This window comes from Myodes glareolus, chromosome 19 (assembly GCF_982192425.1).
Source record: "Myodes glareolus chromosome 19, mMyoGla1.1, whole genome shotgun sequence".
Lineage (NCBI taxonomy): Eukaryota > Metazoa > Chordata > Mammalia > Rodentia > Cricetidae > Myodes > Myodes glareolus.
In genome coordinates this window covers 64,364,915-64,384,486 of record NC_142044.1, presented here as the reverse complement: position 1 = coordinate 64,384,486, position 19,572 = coordinate 64,364,915, and the positions used below count along the sequence as shown (strand labels likewise).

At 51.3% G+C, this 19,572-nt stretch overlaps 1 pseudogene; it reads right to left on the bottom strand.

Moving 5' to 3' along the window:
* Positions 1 to 637: 637 nt before the first annotated feature.
* On the bottom strand, positions 638 to 1,188 carry LOC148119032 (cytochrome b-c1 complex subunit 7 pseudogene; annotated as a pseudogene).
* Positions 1,189 to 19,572: the final 18,384 nt, after the last annotated feature.

The window sequence follows — 19,572 nt, the reverse complement described above, 5'->3', positions numbered from 1 at the left end:
AATAAAACAAAATTAAATATATTTTCACTGTTTAGCCTCTCTCTCTCTCTCTCTCTCTCTCTCTCTCTCTCTCTGTCTTTTGAAACTGGGCTTCTCTCTGTAGCCCTAGCTGTCCTAGAACTCCTTCTGCAGATCATGCTGGCGTCGAACCTGTAAATCTGCCCTCCTCTACCTCCAGGTGTGCACCACCATGCCCAGCCTAGTCTCTTGAGTTTTAGCCGTGGGAGGAAATAGGGCCTGGTGGGGACTACAACGCATGCACACGTAAGCCCTAGAGAGTTCACTGTGGTTAGGCAGCTTCAGTCCATTGCTGGTGTGGGCAATCATGGGTTTGCCATGGGGTTGCCAGGCTCTTTTCCTCCTCCTCCCCACCCCACCTCTTTTAACTAAGGTCTCATGAAACCCATGGCGCCTTGAATTCACTATTTAGCAGAGGATGACCTTGAACTTCTGATCCTCTTGCCAGGATTGTAGGTGTGCACCATCAAACCCCTCAGTATTTAAAGAAAGTTCATTTGTATCTGTTGACTCCTGTTTTATTTGTTTTTATAGTTACAATAGACATTTATTTAAAGTGAGGCATCTGCAGAGCAATTAATTCTTAAATTGTGATTCAGGGTGAAACAACTTCATAAAAACGTGCTGAGACCAGGCACATTCACAGATCTCAACCACAAGACCACCTCTTCGCCCCTTCTTCTTTCTCCTTTCCTTCCCCAATAACCTCTCTCAGGGTTCAAGGTAGTATTTGTCCTCCTCATATTTTGTCCACTGCTCCTTAGACAAGATCTGATGCCTCGTGCTTAGGTTCAGGGCTCTCTTAATTCCAAACATTCTGTCTTTATAAAATCCTCCACACCTTCAGACTGACATGCGGTGTCTCGCCTCGCACTGACATGCGCTGTATCACCTCGCACTGACATGCGCTGTATCGCCTCGCACTGACATGCGGTGTATCGCTCGCACTGAGCCCAGTTTGTTGAATCCTGCAGCATGTAATTTTGTTGCCATTTTCGAAAGCCATCCAGCCACTGCTTGGTGATACTGTATCAGCAGGGTCTGCCTGCCATGATGACCTGAGATTTAACTCATGTTCTTTAATTGTTGACAACACTTTTTAAAAGAGTTTCCAACATAGAGAGATTAAAAATACTGTGGCACAAACATGTTCAGAGTCCAGGTTGAGCACATGGTTGCAGAGCCCTGGGAAAGCCACTGCATGGGTATGGGTTGAGGAGGGACGGTCTGAGTAGCAAGCGTGTGCTGTAAGGGGGTGCATTCAGAGCAGTGTGGAGCAACAGCCTGGCAGCCAAAGGTCATGGGGGCAGTTGCAATTATCCAGGCTGCAGGGGCTGCACAGGGAATAAAAGCAGCTGGCCTGGAGAGGACAGAGGACTCCCCGGGCACAGGCTCGGGGTCTTCGGAGATTAACCCTCCTTGGAAGACCATAGGTTTAAAGACTGCTATTCCTTTGACCCCTTAAAGGGATTGAAAATACACACACACACACACACACACACACACCCCTCCCTTCACAGCTATCCAGTGAGTGGATGCCTATATCAAGGGGGAGGCCCTGAAAATCCCAAGATCGTGTGCAGGCAGGCCACATCCTGAAGCTGGGTAAGACATTCCAGAGGGCCTGACGAGGGAAGGGTGGTGTTGGGGGAAGGGCTCAGAAATCTGGCCTGGCCTTCAGGAAGACCCCAACCAGCTCTAATGGGAACCACACGCGGGGTGAGCTCGGAATCCTGGATTGCCTGTGAGGCTTGGCTTTGGAATTGGACACTTGGTTTGAGGTCACTCCTGACCTGCTGAGGTCTGAGGCCTCCCAGCTCCAGTCCCTTTCCTAATGGCTGCCAGACACTGTGTCCTGCACCCAGCCCTGGGGCCTGCCTGCTTCCGGGACAGGAGATGTGTCTTGGGTCCCATTTCCTGCTAGAAGAGCACTGAAGCCTTGGGGAGTAGGGCTCTCAGGTGAAAACGTTAGGTTTCCTGCTGGACCAATATCGAACGGCCTTAGAAATAATAGAAGAAAAGGGCAAACTCCCTGTGAGCTCTAGTCCAGCCAGAGTCACATCGTCAGACCCTATTTCTTTAAAAAAGTGTCCTGTGTTCTTCAGGAACTATGTTCTCTAGCCAGGAGGTGATGGCACATGCCTTTAATCCCAGCACTCGGGAAGTGGAGGCAGGAGGATCTCTGTGAATCTGAGGGCAGCCTGATCTACAGAGCAAGTTCCGGGACAGGCTCCAAAGATACAGAGAAACCCTGTCTCAAGTAAACAAAAAACAAAAAAGCAAAACAAAACAAAATAAGAATTATTTTCCTTAAACCTCACACCCACCTTGGAGCCCTGAGTGACTCTGCCCTTCCAGAGGCCAGTGGCCTCCATTTCTTTCCTAGGGTCACACACGGACTCTGTGTTGCTCTAGCATGCTTAGCCTTCCCGATGTGCCCCACCCCAAGCACCAGGAACAGAGAGGAGCTGAAATGGAGGGGAAGAGCCTGTGACCAGGTGGTTTGCTTCCGAAGAATCCTGAGAAACTAAAAGAGCACGGGTCCTTTCTAGCTTACATCCTGGTACCTTTTTTCCTCTCCTAACACCAAACCTCTTGGACCGGACGAAGGATGGAAGCCTCAGTAAACCACAGAGGACTAGGAAACACCAGGTCCCGAGTAGCCCTGGTTGGATCCAGAAGCTTCGTCCTCTGCTGCCATTGCTTCTGCTGCGCCCTCTATATAGCCCTGTGACCATGGTGTGGATGTGCACGGGGGCGTTCTTTGCTCTCCAGCGTCCTCCCTCACCCTTGGTACCCTGTTTGAGAGGTCCTAGGCGTCCTCCTCAGCATGAGGTGATAGTGGACTCCATTCCTGGGTAAAGGGATGAACCCACCTCCTTCCTTTCACCACCGACTCACGGGTTTGCCCTGCCTAGCAGCCCTGCTGGACCACTGCCTGCTGAGTGCTCCGTACGATGAGTTCTGGGGTTTTGTCTGCTGGTTTTGAGACAAGGTTTCCAAGCCTAGGGGAGCCTGGAGCACTGGGATCCAGATACTATTCACCATGGTTCCAGGCTGGACAAGCCTCCAGTTTTTTGCTTTTAAGCATTTATTTTACTTTTAATACCCCTCCACTCCGCCGTCCGTGTGTCTGCGTGTGCGCATGCGCGTGCCTGCGGGTCACACGAGATCATCCCTCCCCTGGAACTGGAGTTATAGGTAGCTCTGAGACCCAACCCACTTGGGTGTTTGGAAGCGAACTGAAATTCGGGTCCTCTGCAAGAGCAGTCAATACTTACTCTTAAAACACCGAGCTATCTCTCTTGCCCGTAACAAGCCTCCGAACCTAGAGTTAGTCCACTCTGGATGGAACTGATGGAACCAAAGGTCCCAGGATTTGTCGTGGTTTGCAGAGGGTCCCTGAGGCAAGGTGACCAAGCACGCTCAGACCACAGGGCAGGTGCGGGGGTAGCCTTGGCCTGACTTATCTCTACACTCCCGTAAGGCAGCTGGATCTCAAAGTCAATAGAGAGGGCTCAGAGACTTGGAGAGAAATCTGCCGGTTGAAGCCAGGCAGCAATTGTAGTAGAGTAAAGCAGCCTTGGGAACAGCAGGTCTAGAAGCGGGCTACAGCCCCAGGTAGTCCCTCTAACCGAACCCATCTTCCCCCACCCCCAAGCCTGGTTTCGGGAAGCTCTCCCAATGAATATTTAATAGCTAGTGCAGGGCCTGATTGAATTTTAATGTAGGCGACCCGAGCCCTGGAGCCCAAGTCCAGGCAATTAGTCAGGAGCCATTAACGATGACTGAGCTGATTTATCGGCCCGACAAGGCCTGGGCTAGGGGAACTCAGGCCTCCAGCAGCCCAGGATTGGGCCACAGGGTCTTCGGTGCCAGCCAATCCCCACAGCCATCACGGCCTGCTTTGCGTCTCATCTGCATAGCATCTCCCGAGGGTAGACCTCACCGGCAGCCCGTGGGGGAGGTGGAGGATGGCTGGAGTTAGACCTAGCCGGGGTCGTTCCCTGCTCTGACAAGGGCCACTCCGGAGAAACCACTGCTTTACACATGGGACTCCATCCGGCCACCCATTCCGTGGTTCCAGGGGTCTCCCCTCTACCCTACTGGGAACTAGATAGGAGAGAATTAAAAAAAAAAAAAAAAAAAAGCGATGCTGGTCTAGGGACAGCCGGGACCTGGCGGAGCTGAAACTCCCCGGCCTCAACAAAGGAAAGGGCTCTGCTCGTAAAAGGCGCCGCAATGAACCCTCGGTCCACTCCAGGCACGGGCTTCTCTTTCTGCCCCGCCCACCCTCAGCTTCTTCACTGGTGGGGGATGGGAGTGTGGGTTTTCAGGGTGCTCGACAATGCTCCGAAGGCTCTTCTCCCGTTTTGTACCTCCTCCTCTATCCCTTATCCTCCTGACCTGTGTGAACAAGCTGGGATTCAGCCTGGAGTGCTCTATTGAACTATGCCCGACCTCTTAAATCATAGGTCAAAGATTTAGCTGGCCTGTCTGCTGCCACTCTGGCAGGTGGCCTCCTCCTTACACCCCCCCCAACCCCCATCAAACCCTTGTTCAGTGGGCATGTGGTGAGTGGGTAGCCTTCCTTTCTGAGGCCCGTGGCCTTAGGGTGCAGGCCTCATCTGATCTGGATTAGGAGAGCCTGGGATCCGACTGTGTAGAGAACGTGGACTCTTGGGTTGAGAAGCCAGGAGCTTGGCAGGGAATGGGAGACCTTAGTCAGGGAGGTCTTCCTGGAAGAAGGAGGGCAGAGTAGGGACTGGAAGGAAGGGAGGGACACGTCAAAGGACAGGGACAGGAAATCCTCTGCAGCCAGTATACTGCCACAAACAGGATACAGCAAAGTAAGCTTGGAATGCCTTCCGTGCCAGTGTGGTTGGCATTCCTGCTGCAGCTCGGCAAGGATGAGGAAAATGTTACCTGTTAGGGCACCTACTGTACTAGGCGCTTAAGAGCATCAAGCATGTCCAACCTGTGTCCCCCTGGCTGCTTGTGTCCCAGGATAGCTGGGACTATGCGGCCCAACACATTTGCAGAGGATACCATCACTTTACAATATCAAAAAGTTGGGTAGCTCCTCAGAGAGACCTAACTTCGTAAGATTTCTCAGAGTTCCCATTTTCCAACTGTGATGAACACTTATAGTTCTAGTATCCAGGAAGTGGAGACAGGAGGATTACAATCTTGAGGTAATTTTGTTAAGCTTAGGCTGCTTAACAAAACTAAATTCTAGAAAGTGCCCATTTTTCAGATGAGGACACTGAGGCCAGAGAAGAGTTGGTGCACTCTAGGTCACACAGCTGGAGAACGAGAGTCCCCGGCCCTGTCTTCTACCTCATGCTGCACACAGGGACCTCACAGTCAACTGACTCCTCTTACCTGCAGAGTCAGCGTCTTTGTCACGTCTCCTCTCCCCTTCAGGAGCATTTGGCTGGTGGTGAGCAGAGGCATTGTTCAGAACTTTTGCTGGAAGCCCGAGTGGCGATATCATTTATGTTCCTACACAGGTCTCAGTTCTCGGTGTCCTCCATCTGTACTCCACTCCTTCAGTCTCCAGAGCTCGAACCTCGCCTTACTCCGCATGCCCTAAGTTCAGGCCAATCTTACCCAGGCCAGACAAAGTGAAACTGGAGTGCCAGGGACCCTCGGGAAGTGCCAGGCACCACGCCCGGAGTGCCCATTCCTCTTCTATCGGCTGAACCTCTCCAGGACCTGAGATGAGTCCTGGTCCCTGGGCTCTCCATGTCACAGACAATGGGGAGAGAACAGGAAGAGGAGAGGAGTGAGCAGACACCCCAGGTGACCTTGGCATGGTAGTGGGCTGTCTCCCTTCTGCCCTGTTCCCTGAAGCCACCAGTGCCCAGGCTGGAGCTGTGCCCTACCTTTGGCTGCATAGTCTCTCGTTTCTGATAAAGAATTCTGTTCATCAGGATGCTTGGGATCCTAGCTGCAGAACAGCTTATAGATGTTTCTATGAATATTTTTGGGGTTGGAGTGGTGGCTCGGTGGTTAAGAGCACATATCTTGCAGAGGACCTGAGTTCATATTCCCAGCACCCACATCTGGCTGCTCACAGCTGCCTGTAACTTCAGCCCCAGGGGATCTGACATCCCTCTGTCCTCTCCACTCATATGCCCACATATACAAGTACATATAAATAAAGAATAAAAAAATATTTTTAAAGTTTCTAATAATAATAATTTTAACTATAAATCTGCCACTGGTAACAATGAAAACCCAACAGGTCCCTAACAGGCAGTTTGAGAGCGTTAATCCGGAGCACAACAGTGAACCAGGGCATGGTGCATGGCACTGCCTCAGACGGGAGGGCTGGGGGACACACAAAATAAAGTGTATGTTAATAGAAAAAAGCTCACGTAGGAAACTACCATTACCAAAATCACAACAAAAACTCACAAAGCTGTTTGTACAATGCAGCACCTGGAGTGGCAGAGGCAGGTTGATCTCTGTGAATCTGAAGCCAGCCTGGTCTACCTAGTTTCAGGATAGCTAGAGCTATATGGAAATACCCTGTATAAATACAATACAATACAATACAATACAATACAATACAATACAATACAATACAATACAATACAATACAATACAAAATGGGCAAGGCAGTATCCCCTTGTAATTTCAGCACTCCATAGGTAGAGACAGAGGGAGGGATCGGGAGTTCTAGGTTGTCCTCAGCTACAAAGGGTTGAAGGCTAGCCTGGACTACTTGAGACCTCTGCAAAGAAAAGAAAAGAAAGGAAGCTGGGCATGGTGGCGCATACCTTTGATCCCAGCACTCAAGAAGCAGGCAGATTTCTGAGACTGAGACCAGACTCGTCTACAGAGTAAGTTCCAGGAAAGCCAGGCTACACTAAGAAACCCTGTCTCAAAAACAGAATAGCAACGGTGGTGGCGCACGTCTTTAATCCCAGCCCTCGGGAGGCAGAGGCAGGCGGATCTCTGTGAGTTCGAGGCCAGCCTGGTCTACAGAGAGGGAGTTCCAGGAGACTCCAAAGCTACAGAGAAACTCTGTCTTGAAAAAACAAACAAACAAAAAAACCAAATAATAATAAAAGCAATAAAAGGAAAGAAGGAACTGCAGCCACCCACTTACAGATTAGGGAGTCAGATGTGGCCCCATGGGAGGGAGATACAGGGCCTCCACTGTATAGTCAGAAACCCTCAGGGCGTGGCTTACTGTCAACCATGCCATCTCTGTCTTGGTACCCAGATGTTGGCGGTAGATTCTCTGCAAAGCTGCCAGAGCTGGGGAGGCCTGTGTGGCTCAGGCTGGGGAGGCCTGTGTGGCTCAGGCTGGGGAGGCCTGTGTGGCTCAGGCTGGGGAGCCCTGTATGGGGTTCTCCCTTCTGCTGCAGTGAGAGCTCCTGCCCTTGCCTGCAGAGGAATCAGATAGCAGCCTGTCCCTCCTTCTCCTTCAGGGTGAGTCTGGTGTGACCAGGGCCTTGCGAGCCTCCTGGCCAGGAGAGTTTATTCTGATCCATCTTAAAATGTCTCTAGCCCTCAGAGATGCTTTTTCAGATAACTCCTGGTCATGGAGACCCAGGATACAAGAGTCACCTCTAATTCTAGTGTGCAGACTTCACTTTTGACAAGGTCTGGTCTCCTCTGGAGGCTTAGAGCAGATCAGCAAAACTTCAGCCCCAGAATCGCATCCTGCCTGCCCTGACAGGGTCTCCCTATGGAGAGTCCTGCCCGCTCTGACAGGGTCTCACTATGGAGTCCTGACTGCCCTGACAGGGTCTCCCTATGGAGTCCTGACTGCCCTAGAACTCAGAGATTCACCTGCCTCTCAAGACATTTTCGTGCTAGCTCTAAAGGCTTGAGCTACCACGCCAGCCAGTCAAGACTTTGCTTCTTAAAACCGGCTATGTAGTGTATCATGTCACTAAGCAAGACGTCCTGGGGAGAGGGCTTAGCAGTGTTACCACGGACGTGCCTAGTCAGGCTCACATTAACTCCCCTCCCTCTTCCCATCGGTGACTTTATTTTGTGTTATTTTTTGCTGTGTGTATATAAATGTGTGTGTGTGGGGGGGGGACAGGGGACAACCTTGGGCTATTTCTCAGGTGCTATCTGCCATTCTTTTGTGACAGGGTGTCTCTTGGTCTAGAACTCAACAAGTAGGCTAGGCTTCTGGCCATTGAGCCCCCAAGGATGCGCCTGTCTCCACCTCCACAGCATTGAGGTAACAACTATGCCGCTACTCTGTGTTTTGGGGTGTGTTCTGGTAGTTAACGCGGGTTCTTAAGCTTACAAGGCAAGCCCTTCCCTGGCTGGGCTCTCTCTCTCTCCAGCCCTGGTCACTGGCTCTATGAAAATAATTTATGTGATGTACAGTGCACAGACTGAGAAACAGACACATTTTGACAAATTTGTACCTGGCAAGCCAACCATTACCACCAAGTAGCAGAATGGACAGAAAGTCCCCTGCAACCACAAGTGCCTGATCCCGCTCTTGTTCTCAGCACAGGTATGCTGGCCTTGGCTCTCCTCCTAGGGGGACTTTTCCGGGATAGGACGGTATTGGTTGTTATCTTTTGTGTCTGTCTCTCCGGGACCAGACACTGGCTTGGGGCTCTTTCAGTTTGTAGAGTCCATTTTGGTCCAAGTAGGATTTCATTCCAGGGAAATTCCACCATATTCTCTACCATCCTTTTCATGATGGCTTCTGTTTGTGTCCCTGGCATCTCTGAAAGTCACATGGGAGATGCTGTAGTTTCAGACAGCAATGCTCAGAGGATAGCAAAAGCATTCTTTTCTGGTCTCTTATACTCTTCCTAAAAGATCTCAGAAGAACATCCCTATGTGTCTCCTAGGCCCAGATCATGCCTCATGTCCCTCTATGGGCCAGATGCTGGCAGCTATGGAGTGTGAGATAAATTTGAGTAAAATCATAAGATGGCACCTGGGTTCTGGTGGAGTTCACACACCAACATTTCTCCCCTCTTTCTCTTATGTAAGAAAGAATCTAAATCACCCTGAATTTAGTCAGTGCATCCAAATGAGCCTGACCCTAACACAAGGGCACAAGAGGGAAACACTGGGCATCTTTTGTTTTGTTTTGTTATTTTGGTTTTTTGAGACAGGGTTTCTCTGTAGCTTTGAAACCTGTTCTAGAATTAGCTCTTGTAGACCAGGCTGGCTTCGAGCTCATAGAGATTCGCCTGCCTCTGCCTCCCGCGTGCTGGGATTAAAGGCCTGCACCGCCACTGTCCCACTGCGCTGGGTCTGGAAAGAATTGTGGGGTACACACAGCAGGATCAGAATTGCACCAGCCACTTTGTGACTGATAAAGTCTGAATATGGAGTGTACCCCACAAAGGCCCCTGTGTTGAAGGCCTGGTCCGAGCTGCTGACAGTACTGAGAGATGCCCGAACCATGACAACACCAATCTTAGTTGAAGAGGTTTTAGGGGGATGTCTTGGAAGGGCTCATTCACTTCCTGGCCTCCTCCTGACTTTTTTACCTCCTGTTCACTGTGAGCAGTGTTGCTCCCCCACTTACTTCTTCCTCACTGAGTCTCACATAGAAACGATTGAGCCCAGTTACCACAGACACAGACTGAAATTTAATAACCCAAATAAATCTTTTTTTTTTCTGTAAGTCATTTGTCTCTGAGATTTTTGTCACAGTGATAAAAAGTGACCTTTCGGGGACCATCCAGACACAGAGGTAAGATGTTGTGTGATGTTTTACTCTTTTGGCTTTTGGGGGGACCCACCACCCAGATCCCAAATAAATCACACACAGAGGCTTATTCTTAGTTATGAGTGCCCAGCCTTAGCTTGCCTTGTTTCTTACCAGCTTTTCCTAAATTATCCCGACTACCCTCTACCTCTGGGCTTTTCTCGTCCTCTATTTCTGTATACCTCTCTTCACTTCTTCCTCTGTGGCTTGCTGTGTTGTTGGGTGACCGGCCCCTGATGTCTTCCTCTCCTTGTTCTCCTCCTCTTCCTCACTTCTCTTATTTATCCCCTCTGCCTGCCAGCCCTACCTGTCCTTGCTCCTGCCTCGCTATTGGCCGTTCATCTCTTTATTAGGCCCATCAAGCATTTTAGACAGGCAAGGCAACACAGCTTCACAGAGTTAAACAAATGCAGCGGAAAGAAAAGACACACGCCTAAAAATAATATTCTCCAGCAGGAAGATGTGGGAGGCGTCACGCTGGAGCCACTGCTCTCCGAGACTTCTGCGACATACCGGTAGTTTCAGCAACTCTGAACTGTGCATCTGATCACATTTTCCCTGTGTCTGTTCTAAGACAGCCTAGGCCAGCTTGGAACTCTCTTGTAGCTTGGCCTACCAGCAAACTTGTGGCAGTCCTCCTGCATCAGCCCTCTGAGTACTGGGATTGAAGGTGTGAGCCAGCACCGCCCAGTTAAGCATCATCCTTTTGAATGGGGAAGAATTCTGGGTCGCGGAGACTGAGACCTCAAGAACCCTGGGCACACAGCCAGTGCCAACCAGGAACTGAGTCTGCCACCAGTCACAGGAATGGCCTGATCTCCCCCAGCAGGAAAGCTTATATGCATTCTCACAAGGGACCACGATGAAGCCGAGCCAGCCAAAGCGCCTGTTCCTGACTCCTAGAGAATAAAAGGTTTGCTAGGCAGAGCTTCTAAGATTTGGGCCAACTTTCTTTTTCTTTTTCTTTTTTTGTAGTTTTTTGTTTTGTTTTATTTGTTTGTTTGTTTTGAGACAGGAGTTCTCTGCGTAGCCCTGGCTGTCCTGAAACTCACTATGTAGATCAGTCTGGCTTTGAACTCAGATCTGCCTGCCTGTGTTGGGATTAAAGTTGTGTGCCACTAACACCCAGCAATTTGGGACCATTTTTTTCCCAAGACCAGATTTCTCTAACAGCCCTGATTGTCTTGGAACTCACGCTGTAGACCAGGCTGGCCTTGAACTTATAGAGGTCAACCTGTTCTGCCTCCTGAGTGCTGGGATAAAGGCATGCACCACTACTGCCTGGTTTAGGACAATTGTTTATCCAGTAATGGAGAAGAATATTGTACAGTGTGCTTCAGAGATGTCTGTTCCATCACCATTCATCAGTCTTGATGGCTCAGAGTGGGATCTGCGTGAAAAGCAGATGTTGGTAGTGCAGAGTTTGAAAATGGTCCCAGGAACCAAGCTCGGAAGGTAAGAACGCTTTTCCCCCCCTTAATTCTTCTTGTTTTTGAGATCTGGGGATGGAAGTCAGAGCAGTGAGACTCTGTCTCAAACAGAACAAAACAAAACAAAACAAAAAACAGAAAACAAAACAAAAAGGAGAAGAAAGCTGGAGAGATGGTTCAGTTATGTAGGCCTAGGTTTAATTCCCAGCACCTACATGGTGGCTCACAGTTGTCTGTAATCCCCATTCCAAGGGATTAGATGCTGTCTCTGGCCTCCCCAGGACCTGTATGCATGTGGTACACAGACATACAATAAGGCAAAACATCCATGCACAGAAAAAGGAGAAAGGAAAAGAAAGAAAAAAGCAACCGAGCTGGTTCAGAGGTTAAAGGTAATCGATCGCTGCCAACTCTGATGACTGGATTGGATTCCAGGGCTCACTTGGCAGAAGGCAAGAATAGACTCTCAAAATTTACCCTCTGACCTCCACACACATGCTCTAACATGGACATATACCCACTCAGTTACAAATAATTTTTTTTTAAAAAAAAAACATTTATGAGTGGGGCTGAAGGGTGCTGGGCTTGAAGATACAGCTCATTGTCAGGGCCCTGGGTTCAGCGTCCAGGAATGGGGGTGGAGTTGAGGGTACATTTATTTTTAAAAGTCTTTTCAATAAGTGGTATGGAATCCTAGTCAGTTTGTTTTTTTCTTTCCAATAGACATAAATTGGTCGTGCTTTTTAACAGCGGTGGCACCTAATGGGATGGATTACTGTCGTGCATTTGTAGCGTTGTTTTATTGGGCAGGCCACTGAGGGGAGCTTGCGGGAACTTGTAAAGGGTTTTAAGCCAGGGAGGGCCACATGGGAACCGCAGTGAGGTGGTTGCATGAATGGGTCAGATGAAGGTTGGTGGCAAACCGCTCAGAAATATTTAGAGACCCACACTGGCCACTGTTCGAATTTGTTATTCTTTTTGTGTGAGAGTGTGGGTGTGGGTGAGTGGAGACACAGGTCCTGGGAACTGAGTTTGAGGATTCTCTCATGCTAAGAGGCCCGCTCTATCACTAGGCTAATATTCCCAGCCCTCCTAAGAGCCTGCTGGCTGGCTTGGAAACGCCTGCATTCCTCAAACAAAACAAAAAGACATGAAGTCTGACAATTTTTTTGTTTTAGCTTTTATTTGCCCCCAGACCTTTCCGGGTTTGCAGGGTCACTAAAGCTTTCCTGGGAATAGAAAGGAATACGAACACCTGCAGAGGGGACTTTCGTGGCTACCAAATGCCTCTCTGTAACTGAGCAGGAGGAGTGGGGTGGAGTCAAGTGTGGATCATGAGGCACCGCCTTCAGCCAACCAATGAGAAGGCAGAGGGACAGAGTGTCTGTCAAGGCACTGGGTATTAAGTTCACAGGTCAAGGCAGACCAGTGCTTGGGCGATTGGTCCGATTCCAAATCCAGGGGCGGGTCGTGGTAGCAATGTCTGGCAAAGTCTCACTTGTCCAGTCAGTTGGTTTGCAGCAGCCTTCTGAAGAGGTGGGGCTGCCGGTGTAGCGCGTGGCGTGGTGAGGACCGCACAGCCACCGCCCACTCCCAGGGCTGTGCACCCCCACTTCCTGTTTTGAGAATTGCTGCAACCCGATCCAGGCTTCAATGAGGTTCGTTCCTGAAACTAGCACTTTCATGCTCAGTGTCCCCAGAGCCCCTGCCCCTGTCTATAGGTGCCGCTGGCCACAGGGCCACCATTGCTGGGTCTCTCGGCTGCCTGAAGGAGATGGCAGGGCATCGGGCAGAGGCTGGGCTGGGTGGCTCAAGCGAAGAGGTATTCCAGCCTCCCACAAAGGTGGACCACAAAATTTTGCTCATCAAGACTTTGCTTCTGCTAAATAACAAGGTGAACCCTAAGAAAAACATACATAGATCCACCTGGAAAGGGGAAACAGATAAGATCGCCTGACAAAATTGGGAGCATGGGGGTGGGGGAAGTAGGGAGGGCGGAAGGGGAAGATGAGGGGAATGAGGAGGAGAATCGAGGGAATGGAATAGTCGAGATGGAGGAAGGACAGAGATGAGGGCAAGGAAAGAGATGTTGATTGAGGGAACCATTAAGGGACTAGCAAGAAACCTGGCTCTAGAGAAATTCCCAGGAATCCACAGGATGACCCCAGCTAAGACCCCAAGCAATAGAGGAGAGGGTGCCCGATTTGACTTGCCCTGTAGTCAGACTGATGAATAACTTAAATATCACCATAGAACCTTCATCCAGCAACTGATGGAAATAGAGGTAGAGACCTGCAGCAGAGCACTGGACTGAGCTCCCAAAGTCCAGTTGAAGAGTGGGAGGAATGAGAATATGAGCAAAGGTCAAGACTATGACGGGTCCACCCACTGAAACAGCTTCCTGAGCTAACGGGAGCTCACCAACTCCAGCTGGACAGGGAAGGAACAAGCACAGGACCAAACTAGTCCCTCTGAATGTGGTTGACAGTTGCTTGGCTGGGCAGACTGAGCGGCCACTGGCAGTGGCACTAGGGTTTATCCCTACTGCATGTACTGGCTTTTTTGAAACCTATTCTCTTTGGATGGATACCTTGCCCAGCCTAGATATAGTAGGGAGGGCCTTGGACCTTCCTCAAATCAATGAGCTTTACCTTCTCTGAGGAGTGGATGGGGGGGGGGACTAGGTGGAGAGGGGCTAGTGGAAAGGGAGGAGAGGAGGGAGTGGGAACTGGGATTGATATGTAAAATGAAAAAAGATAGTTTTTCTTTTTTAAAAATTTTTATTTATTCATTGTGTATACAGTGTTCTGCCTGAAGAGGACACCAGATTTCATTACAGATGACTGTGAGGCACCATATGGTTGCTCGGAATTGAACTCAGGACCTCTGAAAGAGTAGCCAGTGCTCTTAACCTCTGACCCATCTCTCCAACCTGTTTTCTTTTTTAAAAGATTAATTAATTAAAAAAAAAAAAGATTTTGCTTTTGGGCCAGTGAAATGGCTCAGCAGGTAAAAGCACTTGCTGCCAAGCCTGACCTGGGTTCCATTCCTGGAAGGGTCTCTGATTTTCTCATGCACTCTGTGGCGCACACGCCCATAATAAATGTTCTAAAAGCTTAAGAATGTCATGAAAAACATCTTGTTTTTGAGAAAAATTTTGGGCAGCCAAGCCAAGCTGCTCACCTTTGCAGGTGTGCATCACCTGTGTTCACGCTGCCCTAGACGGCGGTCTGGCATAAACGCGGTACGAGAGAAGGTGTTCAAAATATGTCATTGAGGGACTGGAGAGATGGCTCAGAGGTTAAGAGCACTGACTGCTCTTCCAGAGGTCCTGAGTTCAATTCCCAGCACCTACATGGTGGCTCACAGCCATCTGTAATGATCTGTAATGAGATCTGGTGCCCTTTTCTGGCGTGCAGGCAGACATGGAAGGAATGTTGTATACATAATAAATAAATCTTTAAAAAAACAAAAAACAAAGTATGTCATTGAGAAAAACGGTTGCAGAAGTGTACAATCAATCTCTCTACACATGTGTGTGCACAGTCATGCACACACACATGTACACACATTTGCAGCTACAAAAACTTGCCATTGTTTGCCTTTGGGTAGTGGGATTAAAGGTGTTTGATTCTTAATTTTAATTAGTTTTGTGTTTATTAATATCTCTTGATTTTTATGAGTTTAAGGCCAGCTTGGACTGCAGAGTGAGTTCTAAGCCAACCTAAGCTAACAGCAGCAGGCAGGCAGCTTCTGAGCCGGATCATAGTGGCCACTCAGTAATTTCCAAAGTGCTTCCACACATTATAATACCTGAGCACCAGCACCCCTTCCCAGGTGAGGGGGGCTGGAGCCCCACTGTACCCCGAGTCCTACTCCTCACCTCACAGCTGCTGTAGCTCCTCTGTTTACTTGAGATGTCTTTCTGCGTAGACTGGCTATCTGTGTAGATGAGCTGGCCCTGAGCTTGTGGGGTTCTCCTGCCACTGCCTCTGCAGTGCTGGGGTTAAGGTGTGCACAGATTTGTCTGGCTCCTGTACTGCTGTCCCCGAGCTTCTCTGGAAGCAGTGGGCTCCTGTGAGTCTCAGTCTCAGAACTGAGCACATGTGGGCATCAGTAGGTGCCATCTCAGAACTGAGCACACGTGGGCATCTGTAGGTGCCATCTCAGAAGTGAGCACACGTGGCATCAGTAGGTGCCATGTCAGAACTGGTCCACTCTGCTCCTTGTTTTCCCAAGACCATCTCTTTCACCTTTCTTTGTGACAGGGTGTCACCACGATGCTCAAGCTGCTCTCAAACTCTGGGGCTCAAAGCAATCCTCGGAGCTGGGATTACAGACATTTACTACCCACTAGGTTCTTCTTTGTTATCCTTATTTTTCAAAGGCTTTCGGAAAATACTGACAGCTAAGGTTTCTTCAGGCCCAGCTGTCTTCCTGGATTTGTACTGTCCCAAGTGTGCCAGGGGCTGGAGCTGATCCCAGAGACTATGGATGTGCGACCAGGAGGTAGCTCTGTTGGAGCCCGGGGTGCAGCACCAGGGAGGAACCTCAGTTGGGGTAGGGTTAGGTCCAACTCCCAGGGCTTAGCTAAGCCCCTCCCCTCTCTGAGGCTGGAGGAGGGAGTAGAGGGCTGGGTTAGCAGGGAGGAGGCTAAGCAGGAGGAGCAGTCCCACTACATTACTAGTTACTAGACGTCTTAAGTACAACCAGATGTCCTGGGACTTTCCGATCAGGCTCAGCCCCAGAGGGCAGAGCAGGGGCAGGAGAACTTCTACGCAAACTGGTTTTCCAGTTCCCCACCCTGCCCTCCGTTTGTAAACTTTGGAAGAGAGGAGAGACTTCCTGTGGGCTTCCAGAGGTTGATGTGTGAAGAGGGGGCGGGCCCTGTAGGGGGGGTCCTGGGGCTCCTCGGAGCAAGCAAGCTCTACGAAGCAGAGGTCTGGACTCAATTCCTAGAACCCAGTGGCGGAAGGACCTTAAAGTGTGCTGAGATGGAGTTACTGACTCAGCAGGGTTTCACAGAGGAAAGCTCAACCGAGTCGGTCTTGATGGTTGAATAGGGGTAGAAAATAGGATACTAAAGATTCCGAAGTGTTCAAATAGCACGGGTGGGGCTAGAGGTATAAAGGGGGTCAGTTCAAGGTGCTGTTCTGTCAGATGCGGGGGAAGCCTCTGTTTACACTACAGCAGTATCTAGAGTAAACTGAGTATTATGAGTGAAAGCCCCCCCCCCCCCCCGAGGCACGTGGAGGCGAAGGGGGATTCTGGAGAGGCCTGGCATATAGGTGGATCTGAAAGGGAAGAGTGCCTAGAGACTCTGGGGCTGGCTGTGGGAGTGCTGGCCCAGACCTATCCTGGGGTGAAGGGACGGGGGCAGGGGGGACTGGACTGGACAAAGCAGTTGTTCGTTTAAAAACAGCAGTGGGTGGGGCATGCGTGGGAGGGCTTTGGCAATGGGGGAGACTTTGGCAGCTGGGCCTTGATGTCCAAACACCCAAATCCCAAAAGGCTGGCACTTCCATCTGTGGACAGAGCGGCCAGAGCCCAACCAGAGGCAAGTTCGGGCAGCAGCCAGTGGGGTGTGGGATGGTGGGGTGTGGTGTCCTCTGGGCACACTCCCTGTCCCCTCAGCCAGGACATGCTTCCTTCCTTTCCTGCCCATAGTGATTCCTGAGGGGCTAGCAGAGGACCACAGAGAGAGCACCCTCCCTTTCCTCTTCCATTTCTTTCTGCTTCCTCCCTCCACCCATCCTTCCCTGGGGCCTTTTTCTTTTCTTCCTCGTTCTACCTGCTCCTGCCTTCTCTAGGCCTGGCTCTAGGCCCTAGCCCTCCTCCCTCCCAATAAATCCCTTCCCAGTGGGTGTACAGCATTCTTCATTGTTTTCGAAAAGCCCTTGATGCCCATCTCTAGGCCAAGATGGCACCCACTCACCCCTGCACACGTGCACACACACTGCTGTCATCCAGCCACACACCAGACACAGCCCCTGCTCCTGGGATGGGCAGCAGTGGGTACTCCACCTTGGAAGTAACAGAAGTCAAATGACCACAAGAGGATGGCAGGCCTGGAAGGGCTGTGCATTCGCCATCATTACCACTATTATTATCCAATCCATTGTGGGCACTTGACCTGCCCTGGGAGGCTCTCAGTGACCTCAGCAGGGGGCCTGTAGGGCATAGATCCATAGACTGAGGGCAGCTAGGAGAGGGGTCAAGCAGGAGCCCTCAGAGATTAGCCCCCCAGCAAGGCCAAGAATAGAGATAAGATGAAAGGCCATTTGCCAGGACTGAGTGGGTGTCAGCTTTGGGGTGATGTATTAACAGACCTTAATGAGCTCGGGGAAGGAAAGTGATACTTCATTGCCTGGACTCTGGGACAGGATGAAGGAGAAGGAGGCAAGCGACCAGGCTCCCCCCACCTGCTAACTAAAGTCCTTACTGTGACCCACGACCACCTGAGAGTAAGACTCGCCTGGTACTGTAAGATCTGGTCTTACCTGTGGGGCCTGGAAGACTTCTGCAGCATGCTGAGTGATCATCGCTGTGAGGCTTGAGCCAGCTTTCCTGAGGTTCCTGCACCGGACTGGAAGACCTGCGTCTCTAGGCAGACCTGAACATTTCTTCCAGCTGGGTGCCTCAGAGGAAGCCCCGTCCGGCCACCATCTCCTGGAGCCTGGTGCAGTATGGTCCCGGGGATACCCATCATCACGGCCAGCTGGGCTTGGCATCCTGGCACAGTTCCAGATGGCTGAGGCAGCTCTGCTCCTGTGGACACTGGCCTCTTAAATCAGCCTCTGGCCCTCAAGGGAGCCTCAGGCACTGGGGAGAAGGAGAACCGGAGTGTGGGGGGCCTAGGTCAGGCTCTGCTGAGCCCCTCCCCCCAAAGCCTCAGAGGTCCCAACAGGAAAGAGACTGCCATCAAGGAGCTCCTTGTTTGTCAGTTCCTGCCCTGCTGACTTGGTGACAGGGGCGGTTTGCAGCCCTGCCTTGATGATCATGATGCTAGGGACCTGGCCTAACACTCTTGAGTCTTGGTGCATCCCTGATTTGTGTCAGGGTGTGTGGGTGGAGGTATGGGGTAAGAACGGGAAGGTGGGCTACAAACAGGAAAATCCTGGGGCTGGAAAAGCCCCTGGTCTTGATGAGTTTCAGAACTTTGTTGGATGTTGGTCTTATTTACGTATTTGGCTATGAAAAAAAAAAAAAGGATGATTGGAGACCTATGCCTTTCCTTTCCCTGGCAATTATGGAGCTGCCTGGGTCTGTGGGATGCCAGAGTGTCCGGAGGCATGGTCACTGGTGTTTGCAGTTCTGCGACACAGAGGCCAGAGGCCTGCTCTGCAGGTTAGAGGAAGGATTCAGGGTGAATCCTGTTCTATCAATGCTCATGCTGACCAGTCACCCGGAAGGAAAAGGAAGCCTTAGAAGAGAGGCAGAGCCCTGAAGCACTACCCACAGGCGGAAGACGATTGTCACAGAACCTCTGGACGCCCTGGGCTCCTCTAGAACCTCCACCATAAGTGCAGCGCCTGTGCTCATGGCCCCCTAGGGCCAAGGAAATCTTGGCCTTTATCACCACGGAAGCTTTGAGACGCCTACCTAAAACTGTGCCTACTCTAGACAGGGAGTGCCAGTGTTTGGCACAATACAGTGCATATGCTGCAGTGCAAATGCCACTGGTCACCAGTGGTGGCTGGGGTTTCTTCAGTCCACGCCGGTGGGCCCAGGGTGACCGTCGTCTCCTTGGGGGAAGCTCTCCAGAGCTTTCTCTAAGTCCCACTCCTAACCCATCCGCTCTTTAATCCAGGGCTCGGTCTTCTGGACGCTTCCCACCCAACTCGTTCGGCGGCACCTGTGCAGAGACAGTGCCCTCGCCTGGCCGTCCGTCCTGCCCTGGGCATCCTGCAAGCTGTAAGCTCTCTGTACACCCGGGCCAGGGCTCAGGCGAGAGTCCACAGGCGTCCTGGAAGAGGTGATCTTGGCCAGCCAGCGGACGGGGCGGGTCCGGTTAGACGCCTTCCCCTTTGCCCTTCGACCCAGGAAGCGGCTCAAAGCCAGCGGCCACTCACGGCAGCCTGCAGCTCTACCCGGGTCTCTGCGCCCGTCCGGCCTCCCCGGCCTCCCCGCCTCCGGGCCGGGCCTCTACCCCCAGCGCAACTTCCCGCTCCGACGGCAGGGGAGGCGGGAGCGGGCGAGCGGCCTGAGAGTAGCGCAAGGACACTCACACCGAGGGTCATTTGCTCTTCCCCCCCCCCCCCCCCCCCGTGGCTAATTTATTTTCGAGCCCAGGGAAGGGGAGGCGGGGCGGCGAGGACGCGCTGAGGGGCCGGGCGAGCTGGGGCGGGGGCGGGGCGCTGGGAGGGGCGGGGCGCGGGCCCGGAGGGAGGGCACTGGGGGCGGGAGAGG